Source organism: Electrona antarctica (assembly GCF_951216825.1).
Source record: "Electrona antarctica genome assembly, chromosome: 11".
Classification (NCBI taxonomy): Eukaryota; Metazoa; Chordata; class Actinopteri; order Myctophiformes; family Myctophidae; genus Electrona; species Electrona antarctica.
The window spans coordinates 41,317,360-41,342,279 of NC_136792.1; the positions used below are offsets into that span (position 1 = coordinate 41,317,360).

Genomic DNA, 24,920 nt, shown 5'->3' on the forward strand with positions numbered 1-24,920 from the left:
GAGGGATGGTATGACAGACTGACTGGTATAAACAGCGCCCCCAGTGGGGAGGTATGGTATGACAGACTGACTGGTATAAACAGTGCCCCCAGTGGGGAGGGATGGTATGACAGACTGACTGGTATAAACAGTGCCCCCCAGTGGGGAGGGATGGTATGACAGAGAGACTGGTATAAACAGCGTCCCCAGTGGGGAGGGATGGTATGACAGACTGACTGGTATAAACAGCGTCCCCAGTGGGGAGGGATGGTATAAACAGCACCCCCAGTGTAGAGGGATAGTATAAACAGCGCCCCCAGTGTAGAGGGATGGTATAAACAGCGCCCCCAATGTAGAGGGATGGTATAAACATCCCTCAACTGTAGCCTACAGTTGATATTAACCTGCGGACCGCATTAAGTGAAGGTGGGGGCCACATGTGGCCCTCAGGCCGCCAGTAGCCCATGTATGGGATAGGGGATACATTACAAAAAATAAAGAAATCTTCTCCCTGTGATGTGGCCCCCTCAGTGGTTGTGGCCCTAAGCGACCGCTTATACCGCTTATGCCTAGCCCTGGGGCTGAAACATCCGTTTGTTGCTGCTTATGGGGGTAAACCTTTAATAAATAAGGAATCCTAAATGGATAAAAAGTTAATGCTGGAATTCCTTTCTATAGACTACCCGATATTCTTATACTGTGAACTACTCGACTGAGTGCTTGCTTCTCCTCTCCTCAAATACAGAAAGCCGCCACCATGAGTACGGACGAAGAGATGAAGCAGTACGGCGGGGCCGCCATTTATCTCCGTAAGCCAGAGAAGGAGAGAATGGAAGCTCAAAGTGCGCCCTTTGATGCCAAAACTGCATCATATGTGGTGGATAAGGCAGAGCTATACCTCAAGTGTAAGATTATAAGCAAGGAAGGTGACAAAGTCACCGTGGAAACGCTGGACAAGAAAGATGTAGGTGTATCTAAAATCAAATAGTGGCACAGTACAACTGTAATCACATTACATTCTGAAGTTGTGCTTTTTCTTTTTTAGAAAAGAACTGTCCCTGAGGCGGATGTCACCCCTATGAACCCTCCCAAGTATGACAAGATTGAGGACATGGCCATGATGACCCACCTCACTGAAGCCACTGTCCTGTATAACCTCAAAGAGCGTTATGCAGCATGGATGATCTATGTAAGCTTTTCTACATGTTGAGCAGTACATTATTTCACCTGTCAAAGAAAGAAAAACACAAACACAGAGTACAAATTATATCATCAAATGAAAAACCGTAGAAAAACAAATGCAAACAACTCATGGTTCTGAAGTTATGTTCAATGTTAATGTTCTCTCTCTTCTCCCCTTCAGACCTACTCTGGCTTGTTCTGTGCAACTGTGAACCCCTACAAGTGGCTCCCAGTGTATGACCAGGAGGTTGTAAATGCCTACAGAGGCAAGAAGCGTATTGAGGCTCCACCCCACATCTACTCTGTCTCTGACAACGCCTTTCAGTTCATGCTGATGGGTACGTACTAGTCAGGACAATGTAAACAAATACATAATGAGTTTGTGCTGTATATCCATGACTAAAAAAATATGTGCTTTACATTTTACAGATAAAGAAAACCAGTCTGTCCTGATCACGTAAGTTTCCATCATCTACTAGGCATTAAAAAAAGAACATTGTACACAAATTCACTAAGTGCATTTCTCTGAATGTATGCTTTTATAACCAGTGGAGAATCCGGTGCTGGGAAGACTGTGAACACCAAGCGTGTCATCCAGTACTTTGCAACAGCAGCGACTGCTAGTGGAGAGAAATCGGCGGCCGATGGTGGTAAAATTAAGGTACTGTATATGTATATGTTTTTAACTTTAACAAAAATGTTTTGGAACATAAAGCATTTATATGAAATATAGCAATTCAATTTAAAAGAATTAAGACCAAAATGTCTAAAACATTCTAGGGGTCACTGGAGGATCAGATTATTGCAGCCAATCCCTTGCTGGAGGCCTATGGTAATGCCAAGACTGTGAGGAATGACAACTCCTCTCGCTTTGTAAGTGTAAAATAATGACATTTTATGAGTAAACCTGCAATAATTCCACAATGTAGACGGATGCAACTAATTGTGCTATATCAAACAGGGTAAATTCATCAGAATCCATTTCAACAATGCGGGTAAATTGGCCAGTGCTGATATTGAGACATGTAAGTATGAAGTTCAGAGATGAGAAATTATATATTGAGGATTACATTTTGACATATGTACAACCCATATAGAATATTATTATTATTATTATTATTATTATTATTATTATTATTATTATTATTATTATTATTATTATTATTATTATTATTAATTATGTTGTACAACCCATATAGATCTGCTGGAGAAGTCTAGAGTGACCTACCAGCTTCCTCTAGAGAGAGGTTACCATATCTTCTTCCAGATGATGACCGACCACATACCTGGGATTATTGGTAAGTGGAATTATACTGATGATGCAGTGAGAACATAAATTAACTAGAAAAGTCGCAATTTTGAAAAAAAAAAAAAAAATGTCTGCAACAAATGGTTATTTATTTTTTATTTTTTTGCGGCACCCCTTGTGGATGAAAATGGAATTGCTTTTTGCTCTGGGTTGATTAAACCACCCGTGACATGTGATTCAAATTTGGGATGGATTGGACGTTTTTTTGTAAAATAGTCCCCTCCCATTAACTTTGGACGACGATTACGGCCGCACGATACGCACTATATGGGGAGATGCGTCATGACCCACGGAATCCAGGGAAAAATGTTACGACCTACGGTTCAAGAGTTATAAGCCAAAACATAAAGTGGGCTGTTATAGCGCCACAATATAGCCGACCAATATAATTATAAGTTAATTCATTTTAATAATTATTATGAACCTGCCCTCCTAGTTTTGTAACTATAGCCCTTGTGGAAAAGATACTTGAACGTGACTTTTCGAATTTTCCGATTCATGTCAATGGGGAAATGTAATGCACGAATACATTAATATCAATTCAACTATACAACATTTCTCTTAGCAAAATACAAGCACACGATTCCCGATGAAGCCGGTCAAGTGCGTGCCATCAAAACTGTGGGATAAGTAGTGAAGCAAAGTTTAGGGTTACTCTAGAAAGAAGTAAAAAAATAAAGTGTTACTATTACTAGTCTGGTTGAACCACACTAATGAATAGAAACACATGTTCACACTTTTTGTAATCCCTTCTCAGAAAGTTGTCTCATCACCAACAACCCATACGACTTCCCGTTGATCAGCATGGGTCAGATCACTGTGGCCAGCATTGATGACAAAGTCGAGTTGGATGCTACAGATGTAAATGGACATTATTTTACATTTCTAATACTCACTGTGCATTGCAGTCAGTTGCTCTGCAAAATACATTTTGTAAAGCAGTGGTTTTCAGGCCATGACCTCCCAAAATAATCCTATTTAAACTGGATTGCTAATATAATGCTTCATCTCAATCTTCAGGATGCTATTGGCATCCTGGGCTTCAATGTTGAGGAGAAAGCGTGCATCTACAAGTTCACCGGATCAGTGATGCATCATGGAACGTTGGTCTTCAAACAGAAGCAGCGTGAGGAACAGGCGGAGCCAGACGGCACGGAGGGTAAATTGCATCTATTTATATTTCAAAAGAACTAAGCTAAATATATTTTCAATATATTGTCATTATTTATTTATATTATACTGTTTATACTGAAGGTTATTTGGTTTACCTATATGGTCCTAGATTACTAGCTGTATGCATTCAATGTATTACCAATTGTGTTTACCTTGCTAAAATCGCACTCTGGATTAAGCGTCTGCTAAATGCCTGAATCGTAAATTGCAAATTGTATGATCATTTCAGTGGCTGACAAGATCTGCTACCTGTTGGGTCTGAACTCAGCGGAAATGCTTAAGGCATACTGCTACCCCAGAGTTAAAGTGGGAAATGAATTTGTCACTAAAGGACAAACTGTGCCACAGGTGAGTAAAGTTACATTATTTCCATGTTCTGATTTCATACACACCTTATAAATTGTGTCCAGACTGTTTTAAATCATTATTAAAATGATCCTCCAACATTATTGTCTCAGCCAGGCTGAAGGTGAGGCAGAGATTGTGTTTTGCACCATGTCCGTCGGTCTGTGTGCCTGTTTGTGTGTCTGTGAACAGCTAATCTCAGGCACTGTTTGGCCGCGAACTGTGCATGCACACTCCCTGGATAGGTGGATGCCAGAGCAGAACCTCTGCCCCAAATCTTTCAGATCGGCGTAATCGGTGCGCCACCAGGAGGTCGATTTTTGCAAAACACATGTTTTGATATCACTCCTAGTCCTACAGATTTTGTCCAAACATCATGCAAACCGGTACACAGTATCTCTATATCCATTAAACTGAACAAAATGCATATGAACGCAGTGTGCAATTTCTGTGAAATTTTGCACGCATATTCCCACACAGCCGAGGAAGTAACGCCACTTGAAAAATTTCAAATCAGCCTCATGGTGGCACTATAACAGGCCGATTGGCATTTTTACAGGTAACTGCACCGATTTGCTTAAAACTTTGAATGCACACTCCCTAGAGGCCAAGGAAAAACCTTTGCCCTGCATTTCTGCTACAAAAACAGCAGCACACTGCAGAAACATGTGCAGTTCCAAGTACCTCTACTGACATGTTTGGCGCCTGCTGGCCTAGTGGTCCAGGACAGGCGCATGCCACATATATAGGCTCTGCCCGTAGTGGGTTGTGTGTTTGAGTCCCGTTCATGACGACGTTTGGTGCATGTTTTTCCCGGTCTCTCTCTCCCTCTTTCCTGTCCATCTTCACTTGTATCTATCAATAAAGGCAAAAAAGCAAAAAACGAATCATTTAATATATATATATATATATATATATATATATATATATATGACTACACCATGACCTTGTGTATAGAGGGTATGTGCGTGACATAATCATCAAACCTGGAAGTTATGCGGGAAGAACTACTGAGTGGCAACAAAAAACTTTCTGGCCTTGACAGCCCATACATCCAAATAGAGAAGTTGTATTTGTGAATTTGCCATTCACTTTATGCATGTGCATACCCTATTGTGTATCCAACCCTAAAACCCATCCCGCTCACTCAGATCAGCTAACACAGGGAAGCTGTCAACCTTCCCTAAAGCACTCGGGCTCTCAAACTTGTGGAATAAACTTTCCATTGCAGTTAGATCTGCAGACAAACTTTGAATCTTCCACCGTAATCTGAAGATTCACCTCTTCAGACTCCACCCTAGCCCGTAGCACTTGGCCTAGCCTTGAAAACCTTGCAGGCTTATGCAAAGGCTAAAATTGCTTAAATTGTGTAACTCACTATAATGTTCCTATTTCCTTAGACAATGAACTCAGTCAGTGCCTTGGCCAAGTCCATCTATGAGAAGCTGTTCTTGTGGATGGTCATTAGGATCAACGAGATGCTGGACACCAAGCAGCCGAGAAACTACTACATTGGTGTGCTGGACATCGCTGGTTTTGAAATCTTTGATGTAAGCATGGACTTGTTTTAAGTGGGAGACTAAATATTTTTGTCACAGTTACACATTTACAAGAGATTGGGCTAATGATATTTCCTCTCACAGTTCAACACCCTGGAGCAGCTGTGCATCAACTTCACCAATGAGAAACTGCAACAGTTTTTCAACCACACCATGTTTGTTCTGGAACAAGAAGAATACATGAAAGAGGGAATTCCCTGGGATCTCGTTGACTTCGGCATGGACTTGGCTATCTGCATTGAGCTCATTGAGAAGGTAGGTACTGTACATGGACTTGGCTGTCTGCAATTGAGCTGATTGAGAATGAAATACATACACTGTTGCATTGAGCTGATTGAGAAGGTATAGAATTATTATTAGTATAGCGTATTATATTATTATGTATTGCTATGGACTTAGGTGTCAGCATTGCGTTCATTGAAGGTATACAATTATTTTGTGCTTTAATGGACATAATGTATACACACACACACGTCATTGGCACTAAGCTTTTGTTGATTTGTCTCTTGTGTCTCCTTCCCAAAGCCCTTGGGCATCTTCTCCAGCCTTGAAGAGCAGTGCATGTTCCCAAAAGCTACAGACAAAAGTTTTGCAGAGAAGTTGATTGACCTGCATCTGGGGAAGAACAAGGCCTTTGAAAAACCCAAGCCTGGTAAAGGCAAGGGTGAGGCTCACTTCTCCCTGGTCCACTATGCTGGAACTGTGGACTACAGGTGAACAGAACCCTATAGTATGCCTATATGTACTGTATATATAATTATACATTATATATAATATAACCGGAACTGTGGACTACAGTTTTTGATTAATTGAGTATGGAGGACCCCAATGGAAACAAGCGATTGGCTTTTGTTAAAAAAGTGTTAATAAAGTATTCAATCAATCCATCAATCAATCAACAGCATCACAGGATGGCTAGAGAAGAACAAGGATCCTCTCAACGACTCTGTGGTGCAGCTGTACCAGAAGTCTACAGTGAAGCTGCTCTGTATGTTATATCCACCACCTGAGCCTGAAGGTATGTTTATTACAATTGGTTTGGAGCATTTAGCATATTGGGAGCTGTACCCCAGAGCCAATAGGAACACAGAGGGGGCGGGACATCAGCAAATTAATATAGGACAATAATATAATATAATGTGTTCTATCCCCCACCTGAGCCTGAAGGTATTGTTATATCAATACTATAAACATTCAGAATCTGACAAGAAGGGAAGCATTTTCATTCTATATAACTAATGATAACTCGTGATTCTAATATAAACAGATAATACCAAGAAGGGAGGCAAGAAGAAGGGTGGTTCCATGCAGACTGTGTCTAGTGCTTTCAGGGTAAGAATATCTTTTCATTATTATCAACATATATCCCTGTAAGAATGAAGCGTTATTATTATCAACATTATATCCATGTAAGAAATAGTCTTTAAATGTTGGAATTAAAGTTTAGAATAGGGTTTACGTCGTTAAAGTATGTTTTTAAAAACAATCTAAATCTGCAAAGTAAGTAGTATCTAAAGAGTTCAAATAATTATAGTGGAAGAAAAAGTACAACATTCTATTACTTTTGACTCATTATAAACCTTTATGTCTCAATAGGCAAACTTGCAGTTGCTGATGACCAACTTGAGGAGCACACATCCTCACTTTGTGCGTTGCCTGATTCCCAACGAGTCCAAGTGTCCAGGTGAAAAGAAACATTTGACGCCTTATCAATTATCTCCTAGTGGCCCCAAGGAAGACCTTGGCTTGTAGTACTAAGCCAGGATGCGGAAAAGGCTTTCGACCAGGTGGAATATTCGTACTTGTTCTCAGTGATGGAATTTTTTTTACATTGGAGATAGGTTCATTACATGGATTAGGCTATTGTACAGCAACCCCACTGCAGCTATGAGACTGACTAACCAGACACTGTCCTCACAATTTGCTTTAGCTCTAGGGCCCTTTGCCCAGACAATTATAGCAAATGCTGACATATATGGGTACAACACAGAATACACTTAAAATATAAGATCTCCCTATGCAGATTACATTATTTTGTATGTTTGTATTTTGGTTGACTCGTTTTGACTCATTAAATGCAACTTTGGCCAGTGCGTAACTATTTTGTTGTAATTATAATGAAGCAACATATTTACAGGACTGATGGAGAACTTCCTGGTCATCCACCAGCTGAGGTGTAATGGTGTGCTGGAGGGCATCAGAATTTGTAGAAAGGGCTTCCCAAGCAGAATCCCCTATGCTGACTTCAAGCAGAGGTATCAATTCCTTTTTCCAGCAGCTTTTAGTTCCAAACTTATTAACGGGAGGCACGCAAAATGACCATGAACTTCTGCAAAACAGATACAAAGTACTGAACGCCAGCGCATGTCCCGAAGGCGCGTTCATGGACAACAAGAAGGCATCTGAGAAGCTGCTTGGGTCCATTGACGTACCTGTTGATGAGTACAGGTTCGGACACACCAAGGTAAACACACTCCCAATCTGGTTTAACATTATGGACAGAGGACTAAAAATAGATTTTATGGTTGTTTAGTTACAGTGTTTGTGACATTGTATTCAGGTGTTCTTCAAAGCTGGTCTGCTGGGTGTCCTTGAAGAGATGCGAGATGAAAAGCTGGCTGCTCTGGTCGGCATGACTCAGGCACTCGCACGAGCTTACCTCATGAGGAAGGAGTTTGTCAAGATGATGGCTAGGAGGTACTTTGAAAACATCTATTCAATAAAAGAAATAAAGTGTCAAATCACTATAATAAAATAGCAAAAATTGCAGAGCAAGCTTTTGATGATGGTGGCAAGGAAAAATCTCCTTAATAAACAGCAGAAGAAACCTCGAGCAGAATCAGGCTATAGGATGGGGGGTCATCCTGCATTTACATTGCGGCAGTTAACAACAATACCAACAGCAATAATAACAACAACAATAGTACAACTATAATGACACAATTATATAATAACAGCAGGCGTATTACATGGAAACCCTCAATCTGCATTTCAATCATGATCCACTGTTGTCCACAGAGAGGCCATTTACACCATCCAGTTCAACATGCGCTCATTCGTCAATGTGAAACATTGGCCATGGATGATGGTCTACTACAAGATCAAGCCTCTCTTGCAGAGTGCTGAGACTGAGAAGGAGCTGAATGACATGAAGGAGAACTATGAAAAGATGAAGACTGACCTGGCCACTCTCCAGGCCTTGAAGAAGACACTGGAAGAGAAATTGATAGCTGCGATCCAGGAGAAGAATAACCTTGCATCGGCATCGGCATCAGTAAGTAGCTACACTTGTACAGGAAATGTTGCTAATATTTCATATTGTTTATCATCTTAAAAGGCAAGACCACTTTTTTTAGGTTTGAGTTGTATAGTTACGTTGCCATGATGTAACTCCAAAGGTGGACAAGAAATCAAAAATAATTGCTCCATTGATTAGAAATTGATAATTCAAAATATTCTCCTCGTTGACTTACATTGTACGCTGAAAGAGCTCTCAAAGTCCCTCTTTTAAATGAACACAAACAAAATTGATTCAGACAATATGAGCATCACCAAACCCAGTACTGTTTTTGTTTATAATAATAATGTTAACTTCCTGTTGAATTTACTATTTGAAGATCTAGATCTGGATCCACGGATCCAGTCCGGGTTTTCTTCGTATAAAAATGGCAAAATCAACAGGAATTTTACATTTTATTAAAACAAAACTAACAGAACTGGGTTTGGTGATGCTCTATATTGTCTGAATCAACTTTGTTTGTTTGTTTACGTACTAAAAGAGTGACTTTGAGAGCTTAGGTCGAAACGTTAGTCGTTCTGTATACTAGTACCTATTAAAAGGCTCTAAATGTCTGTGCTGCTCCAGTGTCCTCTCCTCCTTCAGTGACTTTGTGAGCTGTTTCAGTGTACAATGTAAGTCAATGAGGAGAATATTTAGAATTATCAATTTCTAATTACTAGAGCAATTCTTTTTGATTTCTTGTCCACATTTGGATAACATCATGACAAGGTAAATACACAACCCAAACCTCTATCAAAGTGATATTGCCCTTTAAATCTTTTATCTAAAGTAGAATGTATAAGTAGAGTCGACCACCAGGCATTCTCTGCCATGGTATACATTGCAGACCATGGCAGAGAATGCCTGGTGGTCGAACGGCTGTTCAGTACAAGGGCCTGACCCAATTTGACATTCTTCAAATTCATTTTCATTGACAACTAGGGAGACGAGGCTCTGAATGATGCTGAGGAGAGATGTGAAGGTCTTATTAAAAGTAAGATCCAGTTGGAGGCAAAGCTCAAAGAGACGACCGAGAGACTGGAGGACGAGGAGGAGATCAATGCAGAACTGACTGCCAAGAAGAGAAAGCTGGAGGATGAATGCTCTGAGCTCAAGAAGGACATTGATGACCTGGAGCTCACCTTGGCCAAAGTGGAGAAGGAGAAACACGCCACTGAAAACAAGGTATAGATTATACTCAAGATCATACACTCTAGTTACAGACTTGTAAGGGTCAATTCAGAACCCCCCTCCCCTAAAGGAACCCTGAGAGTCCCTGGAATCCACTTTGAAAAGCACTGATTGAATTTGAGCCATTCTATGACAACACATTATGTTTTGCTTCTATCAGGTGAAGAACCTGACTGAGGAGATGGCGTCTCAGGATGAGAGCGTCGCTAAGCTGACCAAGGAGAAAAAAGCCCTCCAAGAGGCACATCAGCAAACCCTGGATGACCTGCAGGCAGAGGAGGACAAAGTCAACACTCTGACCAAGGCCAAGACCAAGCTGGAGCAGCAAGTTGACGATGTGAGTTTACCAAAGGGAATCAGATGTTTTGAATTTAAAGATGGAGTGTCGTGATTTTTTTCCACCCTAAAACATAATCATCAGGTATTATCATTATATGAGGTGGACAATTTGTTTTCAAAAAAGTGTACAAAGAAAACTGGAAAAGATACAAATATCACGGCACTCTTTAATATTATATGTTTATTGTTTTACTGATTAACAACAACAATATATTGTTGTGCAGTTGGAGGGTTCTCTGGAGCAAGAGAAGAAGCTCCGCATGGACCTGGAGAGAGCCAAGAGAAAGCTTGAGGGTGATCTGAAACTGGCCCAGGAATCCATCATGGACCTGGAAAATGACAAGCAGCAATCTGACGAGAAGATAAAGAAGTAATGTGCACCAACAATATGAAATGTGAAACCACCTGCAGAATGATGCTAAAATATGACTATTGACTGTATTCAACAGGAAGGACTTTGAAGTAAGCCAGCTTCTGAGTAAGATTGAGGATGAACAATCTTTGGGGGCCCAGCTGCAGAAGAAGATCAAAGAACTCCAGGTATTTTTTATTTTCTGTAAAATCATTAATAATAAGTAAGTGTGAATGGTTATTTTCAGATGTTAATCTAACATCATTCATTTGAAAGGCTCGTATTGAAGAACTGGAGGAGGAGATCGAGGCAGAGCGTGCCGCTCGTGCCAAAGTGGAGAAGCAGAGAGCCGATCTCTCCAGGGAACTTGAAGAGATCAGTGAGAGGCTGGAGGAGGCTGGAGGTGCCACCGCCGCTCAGATCGAGATGAACAAGAAGCGCGAGGCTGAGTTCCAGAAGGTGCGTCGTGACCTTGAAGAGTCCACCCTGCAGCATGAGGCCACTGCTTCTGCTCTCCGTAAGAAACAGGCCGACAGCGTGGCGGAACTGGGTGAACAGATCGACAACCTCCAGAGAGTCAAGCAGAAACTGGAGAAGGAGAAGAGTGAATACAAGATGGAGATCGATGACCTGTCCAGCAACATGGAGGCTGTTGCTAAGGCAAAGGTATGATGGAATGCCATGGTATAATATCATTCTTGAGACAAACAAACATGTTTAAAGTGACTAAAGTGAAATGAAATACTCAAATTTTAAAACTGATAGTTCCACATGTGTGGGGCATTGAAAGGCAGTCTTTATAGCTCAGATTTAACAGTGGGAATGTTTCATACAAGTAATCTTGTGAACGAGTATGCAAACTCTAAATCACACATGGGCAACTGGTGGCCCGGGGGCCACATGCGGCCCCCACCTTCACTTAATGTGGCCCTTAGGTAAATATCAGAATATACTGACATATAACATGACCCGCTTTAATTACTTCAGTCTATATTAGTAGCTTAATGATTAGTATTCAAATGTTAGACTTTTTATGTCCAATGTATTTGTATTTAAGTTCATAAACTTAACATAGGTATAACTACCGGTAAATGCATTTGAAGTTAAATAAAAAAATAGCAAAAAAAATTACTCAGGATTTCAATTTAAATATAGTAAAAAATAGCCGATCTACAAGCTCAAATCGAGAGCTTGTAGATCGGCTATTTTTGCTACAACATTATATGCAATGTGGCCCCTCTGGAGTGAGTGTGGAAATATAGTGGCACTCTCCATCGTCAAAGTTGCCCACCCCTGCTCTAAATGTTATTAAGCTGTTAAGATAATTAGGCAAATGTTAAGTGTTTAAGGCTTTAAAAACAGTGCAGTGCTGTTCTCTCCTCATAGCTAATGATGGCCAAGCAACCCAGTGATGGGTAAGGAAACCATACAGTTATAAACCGGAGGGCTGAAATATAGACTATATCGATTGGCTTTGCTTTAAATCAAAGCAATGAACCTATCTGAAAAAAAAGATGATTGAACATATATAATGTTCGTTTCCAGGGAAATCTTGAGAAGATGTGCCGCACCCTTGAGGACCAACTTAGTGAAATCAAGGCCAAGAGTGATGAAAACGTTCGCCAGATCAATGATATCGGCGCTCAGAGAGCAAGACTGTTGACAGAGAACGGTAAATGTTCATTTAATCATAAATCATTTGACTACATGGTTTGTCAATGGTACTTGAGCAAATTGACCATAATTAGAGATAATGCTTTTGATCAACAGTTATCCCAGCCACCGATGATATGTTTGAAATGTTTGAAATGAATATTCAAATTTCTAATTAGGTGAGTTTGGTCGTCAACTGGAGGAGAAAGAAGCTCTGGTCTCTCAGCTCACAAGAGGCAAGCAGGCCTTCACCCAACAGATTGAGGAGTTGAAGAGACTTGTTGAAGAGGAGGTTAAGGTGAGGAACAGATTATTTTCTATTTTAGTTTCATATTATTTGTCATTTCATTCAGCTGACATTGTTTTTTTCCATTTTCTTCTGACAGGCAAAGAATGCCCTTGCTCATGCTGTGCAATCAGCTCGCCATGACTGTGACCTTCTGAGGGAGCAGTTTGAGGAGGAGCAGGAGGCGAAGGCAGAGCTGCAGCGTGGAATGTCCAAGGCCAACGCTGAGGTGTGTCAGTGGAGGAGCAAGTATGAGACTGATGCTGTCCAACGCACTGAGGAGCTGGAGGAGGCCAAGTAAGTCAGCAGTGTTTTTACCATAGACAGACCCGCTCCCACTATTCATTTAAATAGAAGTTGCTCACTGGCGTTTGAAGCACCCGGAAGAACGCTCTGCTCTACAAGTGCTAACTTGTGAACGAGCGCTCTGTGTTAAACCGCAGCTGCGCACTCTTTTGCTCGAGCTACATGCACAAGCAAAACCGCCTGCCTGCAGTTGCAGCTTTGGCCAGAAGGGTTGGGCGACTTCAACGTTTCCGTTTCAGGTACCACTAGGCCTGTCGCCCAATCGCAATTATCTGAGATAATCGCTTGAGATAAAAATGAAAAATGGGCATAATCGTCAAAATCGTGATAATCATTTCAATGTTGAAACATTTTCATATTTTTTCCAACATTTTCAGAAAGAGTGGAATTATCAGATGTACAAGCTCAAAATGCATCACGCATTTTCCCCGTGGCACCACTCACTATACAAAATATTGCCACAATAATCGAATTCCATTGAAAACTGATCAACAGGAAGAAGCTCGCCCAGCGTCTTCAGGAAGCTGAGGAGCAAATCGAGGCTGTGAATTCCAAGTGCGCCTCTTTGGAGAAGACCAAACAGAGACTCCAGGGTGAAGTGGAAGACCTCATGATTGATGTGGAGAGGGCCAATGGTTTGGCTGCCAATCTTGACAAGAAACAGAGGAACTTCGATAAGGTGCTTTGACATACATTATTACAAAATAATTCTTGTGTCCTTAAAGTGGGGTAAATGACAAATCATTACAAATTGTATGCAGGTCCTGGCAGAATGGAAGCAGAAATTTGAAGAGGGACAGGCAGAACTGGAGGGAGCTCAGAAAGAGGCTCGTTCTCTCAGCACTGAGTTGTTTAAGATGAAGAATTCCTACGAGGAGTCTCTGGACCAACTGGAGACCATGAAGCGTGAAAACAAGAACCTGCAACGTACGTTTTCGTATCATTCTTTCAAGAGCAACAGTAAAAAAAACAAAAACAACAACCGATCAAATGGTGGATCAGGTTACAATTTTATTAAAATGCAAATACAAAATATTTGCTGACTGATTCATTACTTTCAATCCACTGCAGAGGAGATCTCAGACCTGACTGAACAGATCGGTGAGACTGGAAAGAGCATCCATGAGCTGGAGAAGTCCAAGAAGCAGACAGAGACAGAGAAGTCAGAGATCCAGACAGCCTTAGAGGAAGCGGAGGTATTACAACTTTAGGTTATAGATGTCTGTATTTTCTTTCTTTCTTTCAATATGTTTTACATTCAAACAGTGTAGCAGTATAATGATGGATGTTATATTAAAAAAGTCCTACAACCTTTTGATCCTGTATTGCATTTCAGGGTACTCTGGAGCACGAGGAGTCCAAGATTCTCCGTGTCCAGCTGGAGCTCAACCAGATCAAGGGTGAGGTGGACAGGAAGCTGGCAGAGAAGGATGAAGAGATGGAGCAGATCAAGAGGAACAGCCAGAGGGTGGTTGACTCCATGCAGAGCACTCTGGACTCTGAGGTCAGGAGCAGAAATGATGCCCTTAGAATCAAGAAGAAGATGGAGGGAGACCTGAACGAGATGGAGGTTCAGCTGAGTCACGCCAACCGCCAGGCTTCTGAGGCCCAGAAGCAGCTGAGGAACGTTCAGGGACAGCTTAAGGTGCAAAACATATTTAGACAGATCCTTCAAACAATGGAACTGCTTTGAACAAATCACATTCTGATGTTTCTCTTATCGTGACCACCTCAAATGTGATTTATTTTAGGATGCCCAAGTGCACCTTGATGAAGCTAGCAGAGGCCAAGCAGATAGCATAGAGCAAGCTGCTATGGTGGAGCGTAGGAACGGCCTAATGGCCGCTGAGATCGAGGAGCTGAGAGTGGCTCTGGAACAGACAGAGAGAGGCCGCAAAGTGGCTGAGCAAGAACTGGTGGATGCCAGTGAGCGCGCTGGACTGTTGCACTCTCAGGTAAGTCAATGGAAAAACTCAACAACATATTTTTAACATACAACTCATTCATACTTGCATTGCTAAACTGAATCTTTATTTTAGAACACAAGCCTTGTGAACACCAAGAAGAAACTTGAAACTGACCTGATCCAGGTCCAAGGTGAAGTGGATGACAGTGTTCAAGAATCAAGGAATGCTGAGGAGAAGGCCAAGAAAGCCATCACTGATGTAAGTTAGGAGCTCTGCCTCTTATCCAATATACCAGGACAATTAGAGATCCTTATGGCATGCTTAATTATTACAATTGAGAGAACTCCACACCCACATTCCTTTGTTTCGGAAGGTTTGGCGACACAGGGGTGGCGACACAGAGGTGGCGACATACATTTTATTTCTGTTCAGAAGTTCTTTCTGTACTGTACCTACATGATGCTCAGTGACATCATAGAGGGCAGGTTTGTTTCCCTGACCACATGCCTGTTTTTTTTTTACTTTTCTTTCGCATTAGTGTTCGGGTGAATTTCAACCGTGTTTAGTGAGAGAGTGATCCCACAATGGGCTTTTGATTTGCTTTTTCTTTTTTGCTATTTTTTTCACTGGATCATTCTCACATATCCCAGGAATGGGTGGACCAAAGGAGAAGTTCCCAGCTCCATTATTAACTTTTTTTGAATATATTTTTAAATAATGTTTTTCACAGATTTTGCCCCCCTATGATGTTGTTTCCCTCTGGTCTTATGACCACGATTAGTATCTGTTTATTACCCTATTATTACCTGTTATATTACAATATATTTTCTCGCAGTCAACATTAATATAAATGTAATCTATGTACCATGTTTGTCAAGTGTGCAGTGACATGATTATTTCCTTGCGGGACAATGAAGTACATTTGATCTTCTTTCCAGGCTTCTATGATGGCCGAGGAGCTGAAGAAGGAGCAGGACACCAGCTCTCACCTGGAGAGGATGAAGAAGAACCTGGAGGTCACAGTCAAGGACCTGCAGCACCGTCTGGATGAGGCTGAGAACCTGGCTATGAAGGGAGGCAAGAAGCAGCTCCAGAAACTGGAGTCTAGGGTAAGATGTGGTTTACTTCAACACAGCTTATAGTCAATGAAATAAGAATAAGTCATTTCATAGTGCATAATTCCTTTTGTGAAGGTGCGTGAACTGGAGGGAGAGGTCGACACTGCACAGAGAGGTGGAGCAGACGCTATTAAAGGTGTCCGCAAGTACGAGAGGAGAGTGAAGGAGCTTACATACCAGGTACTGTATATCATGTTTACTTAAATATCTATCATGCCACTAACTAAATTAATAGATTGCATGAACTACAAAATACAAATACAAAGAACTATAAATGTCATAAATTCACTCTCACTTCAGACTGAAGAGGACAAGAAGAATCTTGCCAGGCTTCAGGATCTGGTAGACAAACTGCAGATGAAGGTGAAGGGCTACAAGAGGCAGGCTGAGGAAGCGGTAAGACAATATACATCTTTAGTTGTGTTCGCCATGGGCAGAGTGTTGTGAAATAATAACACTAACTAGCCACAACCACACTTTACAGTTTTTATGAAATTGTCTTGCTTGGACTATAATTGTAAGGTGCTCTTTTCAAATATTGAGTCTTTGAACCATCTCTATCTCATATTGTAGGAGGAAGCAGCCAACACTCACCTGTCTAAGTGCAGAAAGGTTCAGAATGAGCTAGAGGAGGCAGAGGAGCGTGCTGACATCGCTGAATCCCAAGTCAACAAGATGAGAGCTAAAAGTCGTGACTCTAAGGTAAATACATGTGCAATATCAAGGTTTATTATGTTGGCTGTCTAAGATGGCTAAGATTTAACAAAATAAATCATGTTGAATATCTAATAGCATGCTCCTATTTTACAGGGAAAGGAGACTGCTGAATAACTTCTCCAATACAACTCACCATAAAAACTCATAAAATATGACCCATTCAAAAAGTCATACAATATGACCGATTGTATTCAATAAAGGTGTCATGTCATGTCATGTATTCATTGTACTGTACATTGTATTCATTACTTCACTTTGTATTGTCAGGTTTGTCAGAGTATTCTGGTTTCAATTAACGCACACGTCCACTATATACTATTTTGTAAAACCATTGCAAGGATAAAAAAATGTACTTAAAGCAGCACTATATGTAACTTTCCTCTTCTATATTTGAACCCAGTTTAATGTGTGTTGTGCTGAAATGTTACCATTGATCTAATAGAGCTGGCCTGCTTGCTCAGGGGATAAATTGAATCTTGACCAAAATTCATATCAGATCCTGTGTCTAGCTGAGACGTGACCTTTGACATGATCTAAATGTCTCAATAGAAGAGCAGGGAGACGAATGCTACGACCTCAAATATATAAGTTATCTTGTATTAAAGGGCCACTTCACCCCTTTTGCAACCAGATCTTATTTCAAATGAGCATTCAGTGATTTGGAAAACCCCCGGTCCCTCCCGGTAACAAGATGTGCACATGCACGCACTACAGTGGGGGGACACGCAACAGGCCAACAGCACACACACCAAGGCCCGACCCCGCTCGATCATGATTGGCGGAAGGCCCCTCTCTATCCTGATTGGATGAAGGCTGGGCCACCTAGCCAAAAACAAAAAAATAAGTGGTATTTGCATTAAGTGAAATAAATCACTGAATATAGCTTTAATGATGTTTAGGACACAAGAAACACTTTCCTGGGGTTTTTATGTGTATAATATGTGTGTTTAGATATTTTAGTCATGATGCCATGTTCAGACCCAAATTTGTCATGAAAATGTGACTCACTTCCTTCCTGGAAGTCAACTACTACAAACACTATTAACATTGAGTGACTGCAGTTTCTTCCAGCGGTGAAATTACCCTTTAAATATAATGGTATAATCCAAGCTGTGTTTTGCCATTGCATGGCAGGCACATACTAATAAGTGTCACAAATCTGTACAAAAAAAAGATATATATGACATTATTTGAAAATGTTCAATAGTTATACAAAATATTTGCAGGTCACAGTTTACTATGAAAACCTTAATTTCATTAGTCATTCGTTAGTCACGCCTCGTGTCAATCAGTCCGTCACATGCTCCATATATGGCCATCTCCATATATTAAGATCGATTAAGGCCGTTGAGAGATTTAAAGGTAAATAGGAGGATCTTAAAATCAATTCTCTGTTTAATGGGGAGCCAGTGGAGTGAGGTTAAAATGGGTGTGATGTGGTCAAACTTTTTGGTACCAGTAAGGAGGCGGGCAGCAGCATTTTGGACTAATTGTAGTCGTCTGAGAGAGGATTGGGGGATACCATAATATAGTGCATTACAGTAGTCTAGCCTTGAGGAGATGAATGAATGGATGAATGTTTCGAATTGTTTAGGGGGGAGGTAGGGTTTGATCTTGGCGAGTAAACGTAGGTGGTAAAAACTTGTTTTAAAAACAGAACTGATCTGTTTGTCGAAATTGAGGTGGTTGTCGAAAATAACGCCAAGATTTTTTGCACTGGTATGGATGGTGGATGTAAGGTGGCCGAGGTTGTTAACAAAAGGGTGTTGTCCGAAGATGATGATTTCGGTTTAGTCATTGAGATGTAAGAAATTTGCGTCCATCCAGGGTTTTATGTCATCTATGCAGTTAATTAAGGGGTCAAATGAATTATTGCTGGCGGATGTAAGTGGCATGTAAATTTGGAAGTTGTCAGCATAACAGTGGAAGGAGATGGTGTGTTTGGAGAGGATGGGTCCGAGGGGCAGTATATATAATAAATACAGTACCAAAATAGAGCCCTGAGGGACCCCACACGTGAGAGGGGCAGCGGGTGAGGAAACTTCACCCAGCTGGACGGAGAAGGTCCTATCGGTCAGGTAAGACCTGAACCAGGCTAAGGCCGTCCCGGAGATGCCAACCTGCTGTTCCAGCCGTGCAAGCAGGATTCGGTGGTCGACCGTATCGAAGGCAGCGGAGAGGTCCAGCAAAACTAAAATGGCAGGGCTACGGGAGTAAACTGTTAAAATTAGGTTGTTAAAAACTTTTAGGAGTGCTGTTTCCGTACTGTGGCCGGGTCTAAAACCAGATTGAAAATGAGGTCATGATTAGTTAAAAAGGATTGTATTTGTGTGTAAACTATTTTCTCCAGGACTTTGGAGAGGAAGGGTAAGGGATAATGTATGGCTGAGTGGTCATTGTTGACAGATGATGTCACTGTTATTTTCCATAAGTGATTTGCTTTACAAAAGGTCTCAATTGTTACATAAATAATGTTTGTTATGAGCTGGTCCAGCCGGCTCCGTTCACTGCCATGTATTCATTGCACTTCCGGTGTGAGTTTGGCTCCCATGAAAGTGTCCATGAAAGTGTCATGGCGCAGCCCAGTCACGTGACCACTTCTCTTCCTTCTCAAAGCTTCCTTGCACTTCCCATAGACATATAAAGGTAGACGCCCCTTTTGGCTCTGGAGCGTATGTGCTCAAGGGAGGGCAAAATATTCCCGAGATTCCTTGCGAAGCCCCGCGGAAGCATGAGCATGCGTCACAGAGCGCATGTTCGGGTCTGATAAGTCCCGGAAAAGATGCACTGTGATTGGCCAGTAGTCACTTGAGTGGCAGCGTGACGTAGTGTGCTGTCCACTCTTCCGGCGCCAGTGTATATTCTTACGCCCTCCCGTCAACACACATCGCTCCAACGAACTGCAGCAGCCAATGAGGCATCTATTTTTTAATATCTATGGCACTTCACACTCCCACCTCCATTCCAAGATGGCCGAAATGTTTGCCAGCATGGCAGCAGCTTCTGATTCCTCTTGGTGATTCTTCTACACTCCTGTGCTAGCCCTTTGTTACCCCTTTGTTACTCATCTGTGAGTAATTTTAGGCTTGGTGTCTTCATCATTGGATCAACTGATTCACTGTTTTTGAGTTATTTGATTTGAGTTTGTATTGAAAGTATTTGAGTTCTCACTTGAAAGCATTTGATTTATGAATTTATAACACTTTTGTTTGAATAAGACGGGGTGCATACTTAGTTTAGACTAGTCATTGGTTAGACATGGGTTAAGATTAGGTTTAGGTGTGCTTCCCCATGGGAGGTTAGGTTTAGGGTGAGGGTTTGAGATAGGTTGTAGTTGTAGGACAGTCTAACCAATGTCTAACCAGGTTGTAGTTGTAGGACAGTCTAACCAATGACTAAGTACTGCACCCGAATAAGACTGCATATTATGAAATACACTTTTGTATTTTATTTTCTAAGACAATTAATGCATGCATGCTAGAACCAGATTGTTTAATGGAAATCATGATTAAAGAGGTCGATCCTGATCAAATCAAACTCTTTTCTCATGCATTGATAGTTTATTTGATGTTATACAACAGTGATTTTGAAACAAATACTCATTTGGACACCTCGCCTTTCAGGTCAGGTTTTTTGTGTCCTGAAAGGATTCTGTTCCATGGATGGTTCTGGACTGGTACCGGAAGGTACCCAGACCTGGCGAGCCGACCCGGAATTCTGAACCCCCCACAAATGTGGTAATCTGGTTCTCTTAATTGGAGAAAGAGACTGATTTCCCTTTAGAACTGAATAGGAACTGAACTGGGAATTTTCAAGTTAAGTCACCAACTTAAAGGGGCCCCCATTTGTTTGTTGTTTTTCATGAATGTTCAAAGCTGTTTATTTTCTGCGTGAAGTTTAATAATAATTTTTCAGTTAACCTTTAATCCCTGTTTCCGACTCTCATGTCATTGGTTTTCATTGAGCTCCTCGTCCGAATCTGGTACATGTTCTGGTTTATACGCAGTCAATTCATTTATCTTTATACCCACCTTTATCATTAGTTATCCTTGCGCAACTTGCTACAAAAACACTGAATGATTTTACTGTTAACAATGGAAGAACTGATTGTGTCCAGTTGGCTCGGTAGGTAGAGCTCATGGGTTCAAATCCGGCCACCGCCAACTTAGTGTATGAGTCTTCAAGAACCCTGCCCCCCACTATAAAAACCGACCCTGTCAAAATTCCGTGGTCTTTTTCTAAAGTTTAGTCTTCCATGTTTCTATGGCTTATTGTGCATATTATTCTTATTGTCTCCACCAGGCCGAAGGCATGGGGAGAGAGTATGTTTTGCACTCCGTCCGTGTGTCCGTCCTTCCGTCCTTCCTTCCGTCCTTCCGTCCGTCTGTGAACAGCTAATCTCCGGCACCGTTAACCCGGTCGATGCCAAACTTTGCACACACACTCCCTGGATGCCAACGATGAACCTCTGCCCCACATTTTCCAGAACGGCCTGTTATAGCGCCACCATGAGGCAGCTTTTCACATTTTTTTACCTAAAACTGCACCGATCTGCGTGAAACGTTGCATGCACACTCCCTAGAGGCCAAGGACAAACCTTTTACCTGCATTTTCCGCATCTGCCTTTTATAGCGCCACCATGAGGCCGACTTTTGTAAAACACATTTTTTGATATTACTCCTCCAGATTCTGTCCAAAAATCTCACAAATAGTTACACAGTATCTCTATGGTCATCTGCTCAAGTCGGATCTGTCTGATATTTCATATTCCATCCTAATTGCCTATAATTGGCTTTCACAGTTTGCAAGATTGCCCCGTTTTGAACAATAGCCTCAAATCATGAACGCAGCATGCAATTTACGTGAAATCTTTCACACATTTTCTTACTAGGCTGAGGAATATATCGCACCCTTTTCACATTGGCCTGTTATAGCGCCACCAACAGGTTGATTTTTGCAAAACACATTTTTGGAACAAAATGCCTCAAATCGGTACACATGATCTCTGTAGTCATGTGATCAAGACGAGTCTGTTGGATTTCTCAGATTGTACACTGATTGGCTAAGATTGCCTTCCAAAGTTTTCAGGAGTGGCCCGATTTGTACAAAATGCTGCACATGTCCTGCTCATCCAGAATTCTATCCTCAGAGATGCTATGAGTGATCTGGCTCTGCATTTCCTCAACAAAATGAAGGAAAAAAAATCCTCCTAAACATTTTGCCAAACATCACACACACTCCTATCCTCCTGGTGGAGACCTGTGCCCGGAAGGGCACTTTTTCTAGTTGCTTATTGCCTTCCTGCTTGGTCCTGCCTTATCTCTGCTTGCAGCGATTTCTTTTTTTCTAGTATTATTATTATTGTCTCCACCAGGCCGAAGGCATGGGGAGAGAGTATGTTTTGCACTCCGTCCGTCCGTCCGTGTGTCCGTGTGTCCGTCCGTCCGTCCGTGTGTCCGTCCGTGTGTCCGTCCGTCCGTCTGTGAACAGCTAATCTCCGGCACCGTTAACCCGGTCGATGCCAAATTTTGCACACACACTCCCTGGATGCCAACAATGAACATCTGCCCCAAAATGTCCAGAACGGCCTGTTATAGCGCCACCAGGAGGCCGCTTTGTGCAAAACAAGTTTTTGGACAGTACACCTACAGATTTTGTCCAAACATCACGCAAATTGGTACACAGTCTCTCTAGAGCCATTCAACGAAACAGATCTTTCAGATTTCTCAGACTCCATCCTGATTGGCTAAGATTGGCTTCCAAAGTTCGCAGGAGTGCTCAGTTTGAAACAAAATGCTGCAAATCATGAACACATTGTGTGATTTCCGTGAAATTGCGCATGAACATTCCCACTAGGCCGAGGAAGAAATGCCACGTGAACATTTTCAACTCAGCCTCATGGTGGCGCTATAACTGGACGAGAAGTGTTTTTACCTCCAACTGCACGGATTTGTGGATAACTTTGTATGCCAACTCCCTAGAGGCCAAGGAAAAACCTTTGCCTGGAATTTTTCACATCTGCTCTTTATAGCGCCACCAGGAGGCCGACATATGTAAAACACATTTTCTAATATTACTCCTTCAGATGTTATCCAAATTTCACGCAAATCGGTACACATGCTCTCCATAGTCATGTGATCAAGACGGGTTTGTTTGATTTCTCATAATCCACCTTCATTGCCTACGATTGGCTTCTAAACTTTTCAGGAGTAGCCCGCTTTGTACCCGTTTTGTACAAATCGCCACAACTATTCAACGCAGCGTCCGATTGCGGTGAAACTGTGCATGCATATTCCCACTAGGCTGAGGAAGAAATGCCACTTGACAGTTTTCAAATCAGCCTCATAGTGGCGCTACAACAGGCCAAGCCGTGTCTCTCTCTCTCACACACACACACACACACACACACACACACACACACACACACACACACACACACACACAATGATTATATTACTCCTAAACATTTTGCCAAACATCACACACACTCCTATCCTCCTGGTGGAGACCTGTGCCCAGAAGGGCACTTTTTCTAGTTTTTATTATTTTCCCCCCGATTCAATCTAGTCTTCAGTTAATTTCGGATTATTGTAAAAGTAGGCTAACTATACAGATGAAACTGCAGTACACCGTTCTCCCGGACCAGAAGTGGCAGTGCTGTCTCAATTGTGGGCGTGATTTTGTAGATCTTGTAGTTTATATAGAATTATGTAAACTAGAGAGCAGACTGCCCCAGCCATTCATTTCAATGTCGTACAGACTTCGGTAGCAATTCACAGACCATTCCACACCACTCTCTGTGGAGGTTATTCTGATGAACTTCTCACCCCTTTTGAGAAAGATAAAAACACAATGACAATTTGCACACAGCATTATGACATAATGCAATATCACATACACACATAATATACAGGACACATTTATGTGAACTCCTATAGAAGCAAGTAGATGTCAATAACAATGTCCAATCTCTATTAACACTTATTAACAGTACAGGTAGTACAGTCAGAGGTTATGCATATACTATACCTGTATAGTATATGCCCGTATATGGTTTCTGCCCGACAGCAAAGATATACTATATTATAGTATAGGCAAGTTGTGACAATCTTGTTGTGACCAGGGCCTACATTTTGTCCCAGCCTGACATGCCTATATACAGAGTATATGTATAAGTAGGCTTTTGGCACCAAAATGATCCACCACTGAATATTAACCTATTCCAAATAATGTATTTGACAAGATATAGTGACACCAAGTGAAGAAACCCAGCACCCTGCCACCCTCCCAGTTATACAGATTATTTTATGCTGTCAGCAGTAATTAAATTTATCACTAGCCACTTGGATACCACGTAGCAAGTTCACCTCCTTCACTCCATACCAAGTATGGGATGAATGTTGTATCATTTACACTTTATGTGCTTTATTAATAGATGTAATGGCTACTTGGATACTACTTTTGCAATGTGAGGGTCCACAAACACATGGTCATTCCTCCTATGTCTTCTCTAGCAAAGACCATAGTGTGTAATAATATTTGAAAATAATGACATCACACACATTTTCTTTCCACTGTATATAACAACCCATTGAAACGTCAAAGCCATTAGAAACTCTGTTAGCTTCCCTGAAACACACAATCTCTGTAGTCATGTGATCAAGACGAGTCTGTTGGATTTCTCAGATTGTACACTGATTGGCTAAGATTGCCTTCCAAAGTTTTCAGGAGTGGCCCGATTTGTACAAAATGCTGCACATGTCCTGCTCATCCAGAATTCTATCCTCAGAGATGCTATGAGTGATCTGGCTCTGCATTTCCTCAACAAAATGAAGGAAAAAAAATCCTCCTAAACATTTTGCCAAACATCACACACACTCCTATCCTCCTGGTGGAGACCTGTGCCCGGAAGGGCACTTTTTCTAGTTGCTTATTGCCTTCCTGCTTGGTCCTGCCTTATCTCTGCTTGCAGCGATTTCTTTTTTTCTAGTATTATTATTATTGTCTCCACCAGGCCGAAGGCATGGGGAGAGAGTATGTTTTGCACTCCGTCCGTCCGTCCGTGTGTCCGTGTGTCCGTCCGTCCGTCCGTGTGTCCGTCCGTGTGTCCGTCCGTCCGTCTGTGAACAGCTAATCTCCGGCACCGTTAACCCGGTCGATGCCAAATTTTGCACACACACTCCCTGGATGCCAACAATGAACCTCTGCCCCAAAATTTCCAGAA

General features: G+C 41.7%; 1 pseudogene across 1 annotated transcript; it reads left to right on the forward strand.

The window, feature by feature from the left end:
* Positions 1 to 724: 724 nt before the first annotated feature.
* LOC306932163 (myosin heavy chain, fast skeletal muscle-like) lies at positions 725 to 19,067 on the forward strand (annotated as a pseudogene). Its single transcript, XR_013792549.1, has 39 exons — positions 725 to 943; positions 1,025 to 1,168; positions 1,343 to 1,499; positions 1,591 to 1,618; positions 1,711 to 1,822; positions 1,942 to 2,034; positions 2,123 to 2,186; positions 2,361 to 2,459; positions 3,228 to 3,331; positions 3,491 to 3,629; positions 3,873 to 3,991; positions 5,389 to 5,538; positions 5,632 to 5,802; positions 6,073 to 6,260; positions 6,450 to 6,565; positions 6,815 to 6,879; positions 7,144 to 7,231; positions 7,685 to 7,802; positions 7,888 to 8,011; positions 8,108 to 8,244; positions 8,566 to 8,821; positions 9,770 to 10,012; positions 10,179 to 10,355; positions 10,582 to 10,727; positions 10,807 to 10,897; positions 10,986 to 11,375; positions 12,255 to 12,381; positions 12,542 to 12,660; positions 12,749 to 12,945; positions 13,450 to 13,633; positions 13,716 to 13,881; positions 14,026 to 14,150; positions 14,291 to 14,599; positions 14,706 to 14,909; positions 14,994 to 15,119; positions 15,800 to 15,970; positions 16,055 to 16,375; positions 16,553 to 16,681; positions 19,047 to 19,067. The product of XR_013792549.1 is annotated as a myosin heavy chain, fast skeletal muscle-like (transcript).
* Positions 19,068 to 24,920: the final 5,853 nt, after the last annotated feature.